Source organism: Equus przewalskii, chromosome 2 (genome assembly GCF_037783145.1).
Source record: "Equus przewalskii isolate Varuska chromosome 2, EquPr2, whole genome shotgun sequence".
NCBI lineage: Eukaryota > Metazoa > Chordata > Mammalia > Perissodactyla > Equidae > Equus > Equus przewalskii.
In genome coordinates this window covers 93,863,657-93,882,952 of record NC_091832.1, presented here as the reverse complement: position 1 = coordinate 93,882,952, position 19,296 = coordinate 93,863,657, and the positions used below count along the sequence as shown (strand labels likewise).

The window sequence follows — 19,296 nt, the reverse complement described above, 5'->3', positions numbered from 1 at the left end:
TATAAAATGTACTTTGAGGAACTTGACCGGATTCTCACAGTAAATATTAGAGAAAAATCATCCGGCAAGAGGATAGAAAAAGGAACCATTTTTAAATACTCCAGGGCACTCTGTTCTTCTTAACAAGACATGCCCTCTGGGGAAACTAGTTAACTAAAGCCTAAGAAAGAGAGAAAGGAACCGAAGGAACAATAATGACTGAGAATCTCCCCAAATTAATGACAGACTCCAAACCACAGATCCAGGAATCTCAGGGAAAACCAAGCAGAATAAATGCAAAAACCACCCCACAAACTACACCTACGCATATCATTTTCAAACTACAGGAAATCCAACATAAAGAAAAGTCCTAAAAGAAGCCAGAGGGGGAAAAAACACCTTACTGACAGAGGAACAAATATAAAAATTACCTCTGACTTCTCCTCAGAAACCATGAAAGCAAGAGGGCAGTAGCAAGAAATATTTAAAATGTTGAGAGAAAAAGACACCAACTTAGAATTCTGTACCCTATGAAATTATCTTCAAAAGAGAAGAAATAAAGACTTCCTCAGACAGATAAAAATTGAGGGACTATGTTGCCAGGAGGCTTGTCTTGCAAGAAATATTTTGAAGAGTTCTTTAGAGGGAGAGATGCAGCTGGGAGGCTGGCCCAGTCTTGGCAAGAGTTACGCCCAGGGCTCTGGGGTGCCCTCAGGCAGGCCTTACCTGAGCAGTGGAGCATCCTGCGGCAGCAACGAAGGAGCTGAGGCTGCCAAGTGCCCTGGAGGCCACAGTCTTGAACTGAAGAGGAAAGCTCTTCAAGCTGGCACTGCCCAGCAGAGCACTTTTCTTCCCATAGCATGGCCCAGCCAGGCCCATTGAGGTGGGTGCAGATCCTGTGTTTTCCAGTCCCGGGGGGCCGGTGCACAGCCTTCCAAGCTGCCTAAGCTCATGGAGACAGCAGGCAGAGATGAGTGGTCCTTTCTAGGCCAGACCTGTCTCTTGGTCCCTCTGGGTCCTGGCACTTGGGTCCGGACCTTGCCCCCAGCGGGACCCGAAGTGAACACCAACTAAGGTGAAACTATTTCAGGATGCCTTCCATCTTTTTTGTTTTTTGGGGGAAGATTAGCCCTGAGCTAACATCTGCTGCCAACCCTCCTCTTTTTGCTAAGGAAGACTGGCCCTGAGCTAACATCCTTGCCCATCTTCCTCTACTTTATATGTGGGACACCTACCACAGCATGGCATGCCAAGTGGTGCCATGTCCACACCTGGGATCCGAACCAGTGAACCATGGGTCACTGAGAAGTGGAACATAGGAACTTAACCATTGTGCCACTGGGCTGGCCCCAGGATGCCCTCCATCTTAACTTATGATTTAAAAAATCTCCTTAGTACCCAAAATGGGCCCTCAGGTTTTCTATAAGACCTCTGAGTTGTTCCTCCCAGCCAGAAGATGCCCCAGCCATCCAGACCAAATTGAAGAAGACTCTAGCCAAATCTAATATAAGGAATATTGTGGTGGTGGATGGAGTTTGACACTCCATTTTTGCTGTCAGGTACTTCATATAAAGACCTGATACCACATGATTTGGCTAAAGCAGCATTTTCAAGTTTGTTGCATTGGACCAGTGTCCCAAAGGAAGCTGTTGATTACATCATCTTTGGCACACTTATATTGGAAATGACAACAAGTAATGTGGCTAGAGAGGCTGCCCTCGGAGCTGGCTTCTCCAACGAGACTCCTGCTCACGCTGTCACCATGGCTTTCATCTCTGCTAACCAAGCCATGACCACAAGTGTTGGCTTGATTGCTTCTGGTCAGTATGATGTGGTCATGGCAGGTGGTGTAGAGTTAAAGTTGGGTGTCCCTATTTATCATTCAAGGAAAATTATTCCTCATCTCAATTTGCCCAAAACTCTGGCTCAGCAACTATCTTTAATCCCTAAATTCAGATTGAATTTGCTATCACCTGAGTTCCTTGAGGTGGTTGAGTTGCCCACTACTGAGACTGTGGGCCACTTTGCAGACCTATTGGCCCCTGCCTTTGATGTTTCACTACCAGCACAGAATGGGTACATGCTGCACTTGCACAGCCTGGCCAAGAGGGCACAGGATGAGGGACTCCTGTCTGATGTACTGTGCAAAGTAAAGTACCAGGAAAAGATACAATTACCAAAGATAATGGCATTCATCTTTCCTCCCTGGAGCAGATGGCGAACCAAAAACCTGCATTCATCAAGTCCTATAGGATAGTGACTGCTGCAAATTCTTTCCTGACCCATGGTGCCTCCATAGTATTGATTACAACAGAAGAAAAAGCTCTTGCTATATGTTATAAGCCAAGGGCATATTTGAAGGACTTTGTGTACATGTTTCAGGATCCAAAAGATCAACTTTTACTAGGACCAACATACACTACTCCAAAAATTTTAGAAAAGGCAAGATTAACAACGGCTGATATTGATGCTTTTGAATTACACAAAGCTTTCTCAGGTCACATTTTGGGTAATTTTAAAGCCATAGATTCTTATTGAACAAAACTATATGAGTAGAAAAACCAAGGTTGGATTGCCTCCTTTGGAGAAGTTTTTTTTTTTTTTAAAAGATTTTATTTTTTCCTTCTTCTCCCCAAAGCCCCCCGGTACATAGTTGTGTATTCTTCGTTGTGGGTTCTTTTAGTTGTGGCACGTGGGACGCTGCCTCAGCGTGGTCTGACGAGCAGTGCCATGTCCGCGCCTAGGATTCGAACTAATGAAACACTGGGCCGCCTGCTGCAGAGCGCGCGAACTTAACCACTCGGCCACGGGGCCAGCCCTCCTTTGGAGAAGTTTAACAACTGAGGTAGATCACTGTCCCTGGGACACCCATTTGGAACCACTGGCTGCCAATAGGTAACAGAAGCAAGGAGGCAGTATGGTTTAGTGGCTGCCTGTGCAGCTGGATGGCATGACCATGCTATGATAGAGGAAGCTTATCCAAAATAATAGATCAAGAAGAGGTGACCTGGAGTTTCTGTGCAACACTCACACTAGGCAATGCCATTTCAGTGTTTTACTAAATGGCGTCTATGGTTCCTAGAGCCTCTTAGGAAAGCAAAATTTGTGACCTTCTGTTAAATACTTTGCAATTAAGCCTTGCTAGTGTTCTGAGCTTTCCAATAATAATGGCTTATTACTCTTTCCGGGATTTCTTAATCACAAGAATTTCGCATAGTGATATGTTTAAGCAATTGTTTTTGGCCTCTATGTTCATTAAAGACTAAATGAATGGTTGCAATTTGGGAAAGAGTTTAGCTGAGACTCAGAATCATCTTTGTAACATTTGCACATCATACTTATTCCTATTTGTGACCTAAAGATAAGTGTTTTCTATAAAATATAAACCAATACGCCTAAATTAGCTTAATTATGGAAATACAATTCAGAATCTAAACATCACTGAAAACTTACAGTAAATGTTTATATACATAAATACCATGTTGGTTAACCTTAATAAAGTGGAGAAGTATTGGGGAAAATAAAAGTTCTTTAGAGACAAAGAAAATGATGTAAGTCAGAAACTAAGATCTACATAAAGAAAAGAAGATCATCAAAAAAGGAATATGTGAAGATAAAATAAAAACTTTTATTTTTCTTATTCTTAATTGGTCTAACAGATGTTTCATCAAAATAATAATACCAACAATGTGTTCGATTATGTATGCTTATGTATATATCATATGTGTATGCTTATGTATGCTTATATATAAGTAAAAAGAATGGCAGCAATAATACAAAATATGAGAAGAAGAAATTAGGATCATTTTGTTATTATAAATTACTCACACTCCCCATGAAGTAGTATACTGTCATTTGAAAGTGGGCTCAATTTAGTTGTATGTGTATATTGTACACCCTAGGGCAACCACAAAACTAGTAAAAAAACAAAATCCCGCAACCTCCCCCAACACAAAGAAGTGTAAGCTATATGCTAAGAAAGGTGAGAAATTGGAATCATATAAAATGCTCATTTAAAACCACAAAAAGCATAAAAAGAGTGAAAGACAAAAACGGAGACAAAGAACAAGAGCATCAAGTAGAAAACAGTAGCAAATATGGTAGGTGTGATTCAAATATGTCAATAATCACTTTGAAAATCAATGACCTAAATGCACCAATTGAAAGATAAAATTGTCAGAATGCACCAATTGAAAGATAAATATTGTCAGAGTGAATCAAAAAAACAAGACTCAATTATATGATGTCTCCAAGAAACTCATTTTAAATGTAAAGATGCATATAGAGTAAAAGTAAATGGATGAAGAAAAGTATACTAATTCTAATTCTAATCAGAAGAAAGCAGGAGTAGCTATATTAATTTCAGACAAAGTGGTTTTCAAAACAAAGAAGCTTATAAGGGATAAAGAAGGGTATTATGTAATGATAAGGGAGTCAATTCTCGAAGAAGACATAACAACCTTTAACATGTATATACCTAACAATAGAGAATCAGACTATCAGAGACAAAAATTATGAACTACAAGAAGAAAGAGATGAATCCACTATCACAGTTGGACACTTCAAGACCCCTCTCTCAGAAATGGACAGATTCCTCAGGTAGAATATCAGCAAGGGCATAGTTGAACTCAAAATACAATTGACATCTATAGACCAAATCCTCCAACACCAGCAGCATGCACATTCCTTTCAAGCATACATGGAACATTCCTCACTATACACCACATTCTTGGCCATAAAACACACCTTATCAAATGTAAAAGAATAGAAATTGTAAAATGTCTACTCTCAGATCACAATGGAATTAAGCTAGAAATCAATAATAGATAACTAGAAAATACCCAAGAATGTAGAGATTAAGCAACATACTTCTAAATAACACATAGGTCAAAGAAGACATCTCAGGAAAAATTAAAAAACATTTTTTCCTAGATGAAAATGAAAAAATAACATCAAAATTTGTGAAATGCAACAGCAGTGCTTATATGAAAATTTATACCATTGAATGCATATATTAGAAAAAAAGAAAGCTCTAAAATCAATAATCTAAGTTTCCACATTACGAAACTAGAAAGAGAACAGAAAATTAAATCCAAAGGAAGCAGAAGAAAAGAAATTATAAGAATTAGAGCAGAAGCCAATGGAATTTAAAAGAGGAAATCAATAGATTAAATCAACAAAACCAAAGCTGTTTCTTTGACAAGATCAAATAAATTGATAAGCCTTTAGCCAGGTTAAATAAGGAAAAAAGAGTGGACACAAATGACTAACATCAGAAATGAAAAAAGGGACATCACTATAGACCCTATGAACGTTAAAAGGAACGTTAAAGGAATACTATGAACAACTCTACGCCCACGAATTTGATAACTCAGATGAAATGAACCAATTTCTTTAAGGATCTAGTTTGCCAGAATTCACACAAGAGAAATAGACAATCTGAATAGCCCTACATTTATTAGAGAAATTAAATCAATAATCAGTAACCTTCCAAAACAGGAAGCACCAGGCCCAGATAGGTTCACTGGTGAATTATACCAAACAGTTAATGAATAAATCATACCAATTCTCAAAAACTTTTTTTAGAGGATGGAAGCAGAAGGAATACTTCCTAATTCATTCTACGTGGCCAGTTTCACCCTGATATCAAAACCAGAGAAAGACATTATAAGAAAAGAAAACTGCAGACCAATATCTTTCATGAACACAGATGCAAAATCCTCATCAAAATATTAGCACGTGGATTGGGCCAGCCCAGTGGCATAGTGGTTAAGTTCACGTGCTCTGCTCTGGTGGCCCGGGTTTTGCTGGTTCTGATCCCTGGCACGGACCTATGCACCAATTATCAGGCCATGCTGTGGTGGGAATCTCACATACAAAATAGAGGAAGATGGGCATGGACGTTAGCTCAGGGCCAATGATCCTCAGCAAAAAGAGGAGGATTGGCAGCATAGGTTAGCTGAGGGCTAATCTTCCTCAAAAAAAAAAAAAAAATAGCAAGTTGAATCCAACAATGTATAAAATAAATTATGCACTACAATGAAGTAGTATTTATCCCAGGTATGCAAGGCATGTTCAGCATTCAAAATCAATTAAGGTAATCCTTCAATAGTCTAAAAAAGCAAAATCACATGATTATATCAATAGATGCAGAAAGAGTGTTTGATAAAATCCAACCCCGATTTATGATAAACACTTTCAGTAAACTTGGAATAGAGCCAAATATTCTCAACTTGATAAAGAATATCTATAAAAACCCTCCAGCTAATATCATATTTAATGGTAGGAAACTTGAAGTTTTCTCACTAGGATCAGAACAAGGCAAGGATGCCTCCTCTCACCACTATTTCTCAATACTGTCCTAGAAGTTCTGGCTAATGCAATAAGACAAGAAAGGAAGTAAAAGGTATATAGATTGGGAAGGGAGGAATAAAATGATCTCTGTTTTAGATAACATGATAACTTGTGTAAAAAATCTGAAAGAATTGACAAAAAACTCCTGAAACTAACAAGCAATTATAATAAAGTTGGAGGGTACAAAGTTAATATACAAAAGTCAATCACTTTCCTATATATTAGCAATAAATAAGTCTAATTTGAAATTAAAATCACAATACCATTTGCATAAGCACTCAAAAAAATAAAATAGGTATAAATTCAACAAGATATGTCCAAGATCCATATGAGGAAAACCATAAAAAATGATTAATAAAATAAAAGAAGAATTAATTAAATTGATAGTCCATGGTCATTTACAGGAAGATTCAATATTGTCAAGATGTCAGTTCTTCCCATCTCAATCTATAGATTCAATGCACTCCCAATTAAAATCCCAGAAAGTTATTTTGTGGATCTGGAAAAAATGATTCTAAAGTCAGAATAGTCAACAAAATATTGAAGAACAAAGTTGGAATACCAAAAATACCTCACTTCAAGACTTATTACAAAGCTACAGTAATCAAGAAAGCATGAAATTGGTGAAAGACTAGAAAACTGATTGGTAGAACAGAATAGAGAGCCCAGAAAGAGACCCACATAAATATAGTCAACTGATTTTTGACAAAGGTGCAATGGCAATTCCAAGGAGCAAAAATAATTTCTTGAAGAAATGGTGCTGGAACAATTAGACATCCACACACAAAAAAATGAATCTAGACACAGACCTTAGACCCTTCACAAAAATTAACTCAAAATGAATCACAGATTTAAGTGTAAAATGCAAACTTATAAAACTCCTAGAAGGTAACATAGGAGAAAAACTAGATTGCCTTGGGTATGGTGATGACTTTTTAAATGCAGCACTAAAATCATGATCCATGAAAGCAATAATTGATGAGCTGAACTTCATCAAATTTACAAGCTTCTGTCCTGTGGAAGACAATGTCAAAAGAATGAGAAGACTAAGCCATAGACTGGGAGAAAATATTTGCAAAAATCCATCTGATAAAGGATTGTTGTCCAAAATATACAAAGAACACTTAAAACTCAGCAGTAATAAAACAAACTACCTGATTAAAAGATGGGCCAAAGACCTTCAGTGAGGTATACCTCACCAAAAAAGATATATAGATGGTAAATAAGCATATGAAAGATGCTCCACATTATGTCACAAGGGAAATACAAATTAAAATGAGATACTACTACAAACCTATTATAACGGCCAAAGTCCAGAACACTGACAAAACCGAATGTTGATGAGCATGTGGAGCAACATGAATTCTAACTGATTGCTGGCAGCAATGGAAGGTGGTATGGACACTTTGGAAGATGATTTGGTGGTTTCTTAAAAAACTAAACATACCCATACCATATGATCCAGCAATCATGCTACTTGGTATTTACCCAAAGTATTTGAAAACTTATGTCCCTACACAAAAACCTGCACGTGGATGTGTATAACAGATTTGTTCATAATTGCCCAAATGGGAGAAACCAAGACTTCATCAGGAGAATGGATAAACTGTGATACATCCAGAAAATGGAATATTATTCAATGCTAAAAGAGGCCAACTCATTGCCAAAACCCATGTTTTCATAAGATTATTTGGAAGACCTCTAGGCCCCTCTGAAGTTTGCTTTTATTTTTGTCATAAGACATTTCCCATCAGTAGCCTCCAGAACAGACATGTAAACAATAGTCAGTTAAGAAGATCTTTAATTTGTCCTGCAGAAGAATGATGCATCAATAAAAACCTATTACACAATCAATATTTCAGGAAGCCTAGAGAATATGTGCTCGCTGGTGACACTACATAATTGGTTTAAAAGAAAGGTGAACGTTCCTTCCTAGCCTTTTTTATGGATGCTAGATATCCCATCAGAGAATATCAAACTACCCATTTCACTAATAAGGAAGTGCTGTTTGATTGAGGAAGCTATTGGTAGTCCAATGAAAAAAGCAATGACACATTCAGGGGAAAATGGTCACTTATAAATGAATATCCCCTCACATTACTGTAGAACAATTATTCGAGGGAAAGTATCCTTAGCAGAACTAAGGCCATGAGAAATAAGATCTCTACAATTGCCATTCTGACCAATTCCAGTCCTTACATACTTATTCTAAAACTTCCACTTTTCAACAACAGTTCTAATTTCCAAATTTAGGAAAAAAACATCATCAGCACCTTGCTATTTCTTCCTATCTATTTTGCACATGCAAGAGTTTAGGATTCTTAAATACTAACTTCCTAAAACATTTTCAAAGAATATTTTGCTTCATTTATCTCTCCAACCATCTTTTCACCTACCCAACTTTCTACTGCCTACTTACCTATCTTACTTGCCTTATCTCTCTCTCTCTCTCTCTATCTACCTATTTATCTATCTATCTATATCTCTGTCTCAACAAGAGTTTCACATGGCACACCTTATCACAAATTATTCTTTGCTAATATGCTTTAAAACTCTATAAGACTTTTAAAACTCTATACAGAAATTGTCACTGCAATATAAAACTATCAATGTGCATTCAATGTTTTGTTGGGTAAAGTCCTTTTGATTTGTTATAATATTGGTCTGAATTCAAAAATTTACTTGTTTTGAAATTATATTTTCTCTAAGTTTATAGTCAAAATTATTCTTATTTAAATGAATCTGCTATCATTTGAGCTGAATTAATTCTATTCTTAACAGAATGAGAATATTTTTCTTACTAAGCTAAACTCTGTTGAAGACATTTGTACAATACTTAACAATAAAGATGAAAAATTCTTAGGTAGGATTATATCTGATAGCCTTATGTATTTTTAAATCCTCTTTATTTTTAACGCTCCTTGTACATATTCTTACAGAATGCAATTCAGTGTTTGAGGCAAACTCAATTACCAAAATTCACAGTGTATGAGAAACTTTAAGCTATGTTTAAAGATACTATTGAGATGTGGGAAAAAATGTGGACTGCTACAGAAAGCCATACCCAGAAAGTAAGATAAATATTTATCTACTCAAGGAGAGAATGCGTAACTTCTCTTAAGATTTGCAGAATTATTTGATATAATCTGTAATGCTGTCTCATATTATAAAGCAAATAATCGCTGGGGCTTTAAAAATGTTATAAGCACCCAAAAGTTAAAAAATTTCCCTTTTTTTACTTACAGTTTATATCTGCAGTTACTATGTTTTGTAGATTTCTAATATATTTGTTTCCCACTATTTTTATATTATTCCAGAAAGTTTCTATTTATCAGAAAAATTTTATAAATATAAGGATTGTTTAGTATATCTACATCTGATGTTTTATCACCAAGAAGAGGAGAAATGTAATTACAATAATAATGTCAGTGAATACTTTAAATTCCCCTACCCCCATGTACCCAAGTGACTGGAAAGAGGAGAGTGTGGATAGGAAATCAGGACGGGGAAATGAAGAATTTTTTAAAATCTAGTGGTTCTTAGAGTTAAGTAAGAGAGGAAAAAGAATGGAGGGAGGTAAAAGGAAAACACAAGCTTTTGTTTTTAGATCAAACGCCTGCTATTGGGGTAGAGTGAATAGGAATGATTAGACAGATAGATAGATAAATAGATGTGTATCCCACACATTCATATGTTGAAGTGCTAACCAGTACCTCAGAATGTGTCTGTGTCTGAAGATTGGGCCTTTAAAGAGGTAATTAAGTTGAAATGAGGCCATAGGGTGATCCCCAATCCAATCTCACTGTTGACCTTGTAAAAAGAGGAAATTCGGACACACAAAGAGACACTAGGGGTGCACTTACACAGACGGACAACCACCTACAACCATCTACAAGAGGGAGGCCATCTACAAGCCAAGGAAAGAGGCCTCAGGAGAAATCAACCCTGCTGACACTTTAATCTTGGACTTCCAGCCTCTAGAACTGTAAAAAAATACATTTGTGTTGTTTAAGTCACCCAATCTTTGATATTTTGCTATGACAGCCTAAGCAAAATAAAACAATAGATATTTTTCTCTGTCCCCACGTTAGATTCTGTGAGGAGACTGCCTTTTAGAGTGTCCCTCTGTTAACTGAGCAGGCCAAACAGAGAAATGTCCCACCAGCTGTCATGCCCACAATTTCCCTAAGCTCCTGCAATTTAGGTAAGACAGATTTTCCTGTGTGTTCCCTGTGGGACACATAGAGTCAAGGGACTTGTCATTGTGTAGGTCCTTCACTATGGTAAGGGGTAAGGTGACCCAAAATGGAGGTTGTAAGGTCAGATGTCCTAAGTCATAAATACAATAGAGGCTGTGACTGGTGACACAGAAATTTGCAGTGTCAGCAAGAGCTGGCCAGGAACCTAGTATTTAATATGATATGGTGTCGTCAAAACTACCAAAGACCCACAGGGCAGAAAAAGGACAAGCACATGGATCTAAAGCCACCTTCTCTTTGCAGTAGGGGCAAGTAAGATTTCCTCGTGACATAGATACAAATCTGAGAAGGAGGAGGGAAGGAAACATCCTAAAAAAACAGAAAACCCTATGTATTCACAAAATACCAAATAGTGTTTAAAACGGAAGGAATCGTGATATCTTTAAATTGTAGCAGTGAGCCCACTGTCCATGTAATGCCCACTACCCTGGCCTAAGAGGACTCATGAATACTGCTGGGTACCTTGATTTTTGGTTAAATCACATACGCAAGGAAAGAAACCATAATCCCCTAGACACTCTCATTTCTCCACTACAAGTGCACATTTCTTTTTTGTTAAACTCATCAAAGGTAATCCTAGGCTATTCTATTAGATGTGTTTGAGCTATTGAAGTTGCTGCTCACAGTAATGTTTGAGTTGATGTTAAAATAACAGAACATATTTTATTATTTCATAAGAAAAGAAGTCTGACAGGAGGCAAGGAAACGAGTCTCTAGAAGGATGACTAATTCCTAACCCCCACTGAATGGAGCGTCTAAAGGAGCTTAAGCACAGCGGTGCCTGCCATGATTGTCTTAGGAAATGGAGTGAATGTGTCTTCAGTGAGGAAGCATAAATAAAGCTAATTATAAGGACAGGAAAGTAAAGAATGGAAAACAAATATTGGGGGTGGGTGGGTGGAGGAAGGGGAAGAAAAATTAGTAAACATTAATGTTTGCACCTTATTTAAATTATATGATTTCAAAATATTCCCATCAAAACATCTTTCTAAACCTTTGTTCCTCAAGGGTCTAGGGCAGGGGTCAGAAAACTATAGTCTGTCAGGAAATTCAAACTTTTGCCAGGCCTTATATCAGAAATGAGGGGCTGGCCCAGTGGCACAGCGGTTAAGTTCGCACGTTCCGCTTCTCAGTGGCCAGGGGTTTGCCGGTTCGGATCCCGGGTGTGGACATGGCACTGCTTGGCAAGCCATGTGTGGTAGGTATCCCACATATAAGTAGAGGAAGATGGGCACGGATGTTAGCTCAGGGCCAGTCTTCCTCAAAAAAAAAGAAATGAAAGAGGGGGCTATGATTACTGATTCAATGGACACTAAAAAGGTAATAAAGGAATATTATGAATAATTGTATGTCCACAAATTAAATAACCTGGATTAAAAGGACCAATTCTTTGAAACACGCAGCTGCCAAAACTCACACTGGGATAAATAGAAAGTATGAATAGTAGTATAGCTTTTAAAATAATTGAATCAATAACTAGTAACCTCCCCAAAAAGAAAACATTAGGCCCAGATGGATTCACTGGTGAATTCTACCAAATATTTAGGGAAGGAATGATACTAAATCTCTATACCTTGTTTCAGAAAATAAAAGCAAGGGGCCTATTCATCCTATGAGTCCAGCACTACCCTAATACAAAACCCAGACAAAGACATGAAAGAAAAACTACAGATAAATATCTTATAACATAGATGCAAAATCCTCAATAAAATGTTAGCAAGTGTAATCCAACAATGTATAAAAAGAATTATACACAATTATCAAGTGGGATTTATTTCCTGTATGCAATGGAGACAGGAATTGGATTTGTGTAGCCACAAACCAAGGGATACCTGGAGCAACCAGAATCTGGAAGGGGGAACGGAGGATTTACTCCTAGAACCTTTGGAGGAACCACAGTCCTACTGGCACCTTGATTTCAGACTTCTGTCCTCCGGAACGGAGAGAATAAATTTGGTGATAATTTGCTATAGCAGCCACAGGAAAATAATACAGTGCTTAGTAAAGTAATCCAAGTTTTTGAAACCAAATGTCTTATATTCCTTTGTAAATGTCCGTAATGTGCTGAGGATTGTTGAGAGAGCTGCTATCCTAGTCATTCTGGATAATCCTACCCAGCATCTCTCTTCGACACAGGTTCAAGTGGGGAAAGGAAGAGGATTTCTTTGCGTTCTGTGTTCCAGTGTACCACTGTCAGAGCTCTTCTCAAAACCTCCTCTCTGATGAAATTTGGAAAGAATAAGTGTGATTTGGATATGATTGCTTAGTGCAGAAAAATAGAAAATTCACAGCAGGCATGATATAAAAGCTGGAAGTGATTCTTTCAGCAGGGAAAGGAAACAGAGTAACAAGTAAACACTACTGGCCTTCTATTTAAAGATAGTAAGAAGACGACTAATTTTACTAGGCCTGAGCTAATTGCCATATTCTGGATTGAAATTTAAAAAGTTGGAACAAAATCGTTTTTAAACTAGGAAATCTCTTATGTCTTTTTTTTTCTTTTGAGGAAGATCAGCCCTGAGCTAACTGCTGCCAATTCTCCTCTTTTTTTTCTGAGGAAGACTGGCCCTGAGCTAACATCCGTGCTCATCTTCCTCTACTTTATGTGTGGGACGCCTACCACAGCATGGCTTGCCAAGCAGTGCCATGTCGGCACCCAGGATCCCAACCAGCGGGCAAACCCGGGGCCGCCGAGAAGCGGAACGTGCGCACTTAACTGCTGCGCCACCAGGCCGGCCCTCCTATGTCTTTATTGCAGGTGGGATGTGAGTTTTGGAGACGTCTTTAGTAACGTATTGAAACAGATTGTTTGAAAAATATGTTAAACAGATGGTGTAATGAATACAACAACTCAGCAGAGTTTGTCCAGTCTTAAAATGTCACAGCAACACTGGTTGTTGTGATTTTATGGACTTTTTTCCTAAATTTTTCAAAAGTATTTAAAAACATATTGTGCAAAAAAAATCATTCCACAATTAGGTATAACTTATTAATGATCAACAAGATAGGTAACCATCTCTTTATTATAAATTTAACTACTTTGGCCACTAATAAAATTAATGTTAAGTATCTTTTGAATTTGAAAATAAATCTTTACATACTGGGGTATTGTGTGCTTGTTTTATAATAAGATCAAGATTAGTTTTAGATAGTGCAAATAAATATATTGATGTCCGGCAATCTGCGATAAGTAATATTTCTAGGATACATTTGATAAAGTACTATGGAAAATCATGCTGAAAAATATTACAATAACAGAAATATTGCAGTAATATGTCATTAAGAGAAAAAATACAAAATAGTTATATGACATGATCCATTATGAATAACATATCTGTATGTGTATACATGTACATTTGTGCATTTTTCCATAAAATACACTATAAGCTTCAACATATTCACAACGATCATCTCTATAGTTGGTTTTACTTTTCATTGAATTCTGTATTTTCTAAATAATTCTGCTTCAATAAAAATATTATGTCTTTGCATTCTAGGTCATTCTAAAATAATTTTGATTTGCTAAATCTAAGTTTCTCTGCACATCCTCCAAAAAGCCATACAGATCAACAAGGAGAGCAAATAAAACTAAATATAACCCATATCTCAGCAGATCAGGAGACAGAGATTACTACAAACCTCAATTTATGCATGATTGGAGAAGTAAACATATTCCAGTAGGTGGCTCATAGCAGAGCCCTGAGTTGAGAATGCATGGAATCTGAAGAGATGGCATGTGGAAGAGACTAGGGGAGCAGAGGGCTCAAGGGTGATGGAGCAAAAAGAATCATTCCAGAAAGAAAAATTCCTTTTGCTATATAAGAAAACAAAAAACAAAAAACTACTGAGAACAAGTCTCAGACCTGATAGATCTCAGCAGGAGATAAAGGGAAGACCTTTGAACACATATAATGACTGAGGTGGAAGTCATAAATACCAATTGCTTCTGGAAGTTTAGGGAGTAAATAGAGAAGGGGCAGTAATGTGTGGACATGCAGAAGTGAATAGAAGGAAAGAAGAAAGTGGTGAAATTAGGGGACACTGAAAAAGTAAATTACGAAGTTGAAAGACACACTAAATGGTCCCCTCAATACCATCAAAGGAAAAAGTTATATGTTAGAAACCAAAATTACACTTCACTATATTGACTGAAGAGGATAGTCTTGAACTGATGGTCTTGTGAGATACTTCTAACCCCAAACAGCTGCCCCTCAAAGAAACAACAAAAAGGAATCTAAAATTGAGCAAATAGCTATTAAGAAGACAATAGAAAAGAAGAATCAAAATATTCCAACAGGTGTAAATTCTTCTTTAAAAAAAAGCAGAAGAAAACTCCAGTGGAAAACTTCAAGCTCAACTAAATATAATTAAGCAAGCATTAGAAAATATTAGGAGAAAAAAGCCCCATAAATAACTTCAAAAACTAAAAACATAAATGGACAAAATCCAGGAAAATACAAAATGGTGATTGAATTTAAGATCAGAAATGAAGAAAAAGATAAAATTATATCAGAAATAAAGACTAAATTATAATATTCATAAGGAGGAATAAATTCAACACAAAATTATTGCATTTGAACATCAAGAAGACAAAAATCATGACTACAGAAGAGCTACACAACTTTAACACAGACAATGAAGACGTTGAGATTACTAAAGATTTTGTTTCCCTTGGTTCAGTCATCAATTTAAATGGAGAGTGTGGCCAAGAAACAAAGAGAAGACTGAGACTCGGAAGGGCGTCAATGAAAGAATTGGGAAAGATCATCAAGTGTAAAGAGGTGTCATTAGAGACTCAAGCCAAGATTATCCACACCCTTGTATTCCCAATCACTAGGAGGGTGCAAAAGCTAGACAGTGAAGAAGGCTGATGGGAAAAAAAAAAAATGATTTGTTTCAAATATGGTGTGGAAGAGAGCTCTATGGACGCCCTATGCCAGAAAGACGAATAAGCTGGTCCTAGAACAAATTGATCCTGAACTGTCGCTGGAGGCTCCGTAAAGGCATCTATAGTCATGAGTCTACAGAAGCTGAGTAGGGCTGTTGAGGACGGGACATTGTGGACATCATTCAGTCATAGGATCACCAGGAGTCAGAGCTGACTTGAGGGCACATAACAGCAACACTGAAAAAACAGTAAGAAAATCAAGATAGTGAAAGTGGGAGACAGAGTTTGAAAGGATGAGGGAGAAAGTAGCTCAAACTGAAGAGAAGGAAAGACAAGTGTATAGGTAACTGCAGATTCTGAAGAAGAAAAATAAGAAGGAAGTAATTATAACTATGATCCAAGAAAGATCTCTGGAGTTAAAAGAAGATTTGTATCTACATACTGACAGGGCCCACCACGTGCCTGAGGAAACCGACCTAGAGTAGTTGACTCTAAGCCACATCCCAGCAATATTTTTAGACCAAGAGCATTATTGGACTTAAAAGAAAGAAAAAAGTGTCCTGGATTCCTAGGGAAAAGAGCAAATTTCATATAAATGTAAACTCTCTGTAAGTAATTTGCTGAAGGATGAGCATCATTCAACACAGACATCACTGGGAAAATTTCATCAAAAGAACTGATAGTGGACGTTTAATATATGCAATTGTAGATTTATAATTAAAAGTTGGAGACAAGAATAAGGTATAAATGTCCTAACAAAGGAGAAATAGCACGTCTAAATTATAGAAGAGGAGAGAAATGTGAAAATAGAATAAGCTCATTGCTACATAGGAGGTAGCAGGCAGGTATCAAAAGACACTGTTTAAAAAGTAGCAAATCGGATGATATTAGGTTGAACATATGAAAGTACTGATATCCAGCCATTTTTGAAATAGCAATTCAACTCCTAGGCATGTCCTCTGTGTAAACATTTATGTCTACCAAAAGATATACACAAGAATGTACAGAGAACTTTTATTTATGCTAGTTCCAAACTGGGAATGACTCAAATGTCCACGAACAGGATAACGGAAAAATTAATTGTGGTATATTCATACAGTGGTATAGTACAGGCAACAGCAAGGATGGTTTATCTCAAGCTCTAACTTGTATGAATCTCATAGACATTATGTTGAACTAGAGAAGACAGACAAAATGAAGTATATGCTGTGTGACTACATTTATTTGAAGTCCAAAAGTAGGCAAATGAATCTGTGATAATAAAAGTTAATATAGTGGCTACTTTTGCAGACAGATGGACTCGAGGCTTACAGGGCTGTTATTATTTTGTGTCTTACAGTGAGTGGTGACGATACAGGGGAACATATTTGCATGAATTCATCGAGCTGAACATTTAATTTTTGTAAACTTTATGCATTTATATAAAATTTTAAGAAAAAAATTTAAGCTGAGTAAATACTATAAAAAGCTTGTATTGTTAAGGTAAATAGATGACAAAAATCATTCAGAATAATTTTTCATAGTTAGTTTCTTAATTATGCTATTTAGCAACTGATCAACTTGTGAGCCTAGGAATTCCTAGTCAACTTTATAGGGTGGCTTTCCCAAGCTCCTCCCTCTCCGTAATCTCCTCTAACTGTCTTGTTCCCTGAGAATCTTTTAATGTGTCCTCAGGTCAGAAAGTTGGGCTTTAAATAGCTGCTGTGCCACCAGTTTTCCCAACTGCTCTCTGGGGCAAAAAGGTGGGAGAACAGAGAGGGTTTGCCCCATCCTCTTAAGGTTATAGTCACTGGTCAGAGCTGAAGTTTCTCTTTCCTGAGCTCTTTGTAGTCCTTTGGACTCCTGTATCTGCTGCTGCAACTGTGGATGGCACCATGGGATTGTTTGGGACCCAGTAGAATGGAAAACTGAAAATGAAACTTCCACGTATTCCTGCACTCTGAATATTAGGAGCTCCCTAGCATATAAACCCTGCAGTTAGCATTAGGTTATTGTTCAGGTTAGGATATAATGAGTGTCCAAAATTGTATCTGTTCGTATACATTGGTGTGCTTGGATTTATGCATGCGGGACAACTTTCACTCAGTAATCCCGCAGAAAAATATAAAATCATTTTACATATATATCATTGAGACTATGTTTCAAATTCTTTGTCATTGTACCCCAAATTCTTTTATGCTTTTGCTGAAAACAGCAACAAATCAGTGTTTAAATTTTAATAGTGAAGGATTTTTAATGCATGAGGAAATATAAGAACACTTTAGCACTATTCACAATCAAATAAAAATCAGTCCCAAATTTCTGCACTCTTTTTACTTTGGTACGTTTGAAACTTTTAATTGTTTAGTTTAGTTTAAATCTCTCAGCTGTGAAGTGTTTGTATTGCAAGAGAAGTCGTATTCTTCCTACAATAAGACTGCTACACAAGAAAATCAGTATCAAGTGGAGTTATATAAGTCATAATGGCAAAAAATAAGTATTTTGAATTAAATATAATATGTCCTGCTAAGAAATAAAATGACATATTTTGATCATGCCTTGAGGAAAAAATCAAGCAAGTCCATTTTAACAACTTCAAAAGCCTATCTTAATAATATGCAGTCCTCTTTATTTTATGTTATCCTGCAGATTTTATTAAAAGCGCATTTAAACAGAGAAAGAAACCATATGTGCATGTAACTTCTGCTTAGTTTATTATTGACAGTATTTATCCTTAACATGTACTAATTCTTTTATCAAAAATATATGAGGAGAATGTATAATGTACTTTTATGAATGCAAAATACAAATTAATTTATTGGAGAATACAGTTGATGTTATCCATTTGAAATTAAAGAAAATAAGAAGGTTTTTAATATTATTCCTGTACATTTTTCACATAATAAAATTCTATTTTAGAATAGTTTTAGATTTACAGACAAGTTACAAAGTTAGTACAGAGTTCCCATATACCCCACACCCCGTTTTCCCTATTAGTAACATCTTACATTAGAAAGGTATATTTGTCACACTAATGAACCAATACCGATACATTAATTAAGTCCATACTTTACATGATTTCTTTAATTTTTAGATAATGTCTTTTTTGTTTCGGGATCTCATCCAAGATACAACATAGTCATCAGGTCTCTGCAGGCCCTTCTAGACTGTGACATTTTCTCAGATTTTTTGATAACCTTCATAGTTTTAAGGAGTACTGATAGTATTTTATAGACTGTCCTTCAATTTGGGTATGCCTGATTTTTTTTTCTCTCAATATTAGGCAAGGCTTATGGTTTTTGGGGGAGGAAAATCACAAGGTAAAGTGCTATTCTCATCACACCATATGAAAGGTACATGCCATCAATATCACTTACCCCGTTGATATTAACCTTCATCTTCTGGATGACATAGTGCTTGTCACGTCTCTGCACTGTAAACTTACGATTTTTTGCTTCATTTGCATACTGTGCTTCTTGGAGGAAGTCACTTTGTGCAGTCCACACTTAAAGAAGAAAAAGTAGAGAGTACTGACATAAATTGTTTGAAATTATTCTGCGCATATTGGCCTATCCTCCTCCCATTTTATTTATTCATTTAATCATTTATTTGCATCAATATGGATTCATGAGGATTTATTTTATCCCTTGAGTTATAATCCAATTTAGTATTAGTCATTTTTCTGCTCCAATTATTCTGGCTTCGGCTATTGGGAGGTCTCAAAGGTGGTTCCTGTGTTCCTTTAAAATACCTTAATTGTTTTATATTTCCTTACTTCCTGGCACTGCAAGATGCTCCATGTTAATCTTTGATTTTCCATGCTCAAGAATCAGCCGT

At 36.6% G+C, this 19,296-nt stretch overlaps 1 pseudogene; it reads left to right on the top strand.

The window, feature by feature from the left end:
* Positions 1–1,333: 1,333 nt before the first annotated feature.
* On the top strand, positions 1,334–3,038 carry LOC103566558 (trifunctional enzyme subunit beta, mitochondrial-like; annotated as a pseudogene).
* Positions 3,039–19,296: the final 16,258 nt, after the last annotated feature.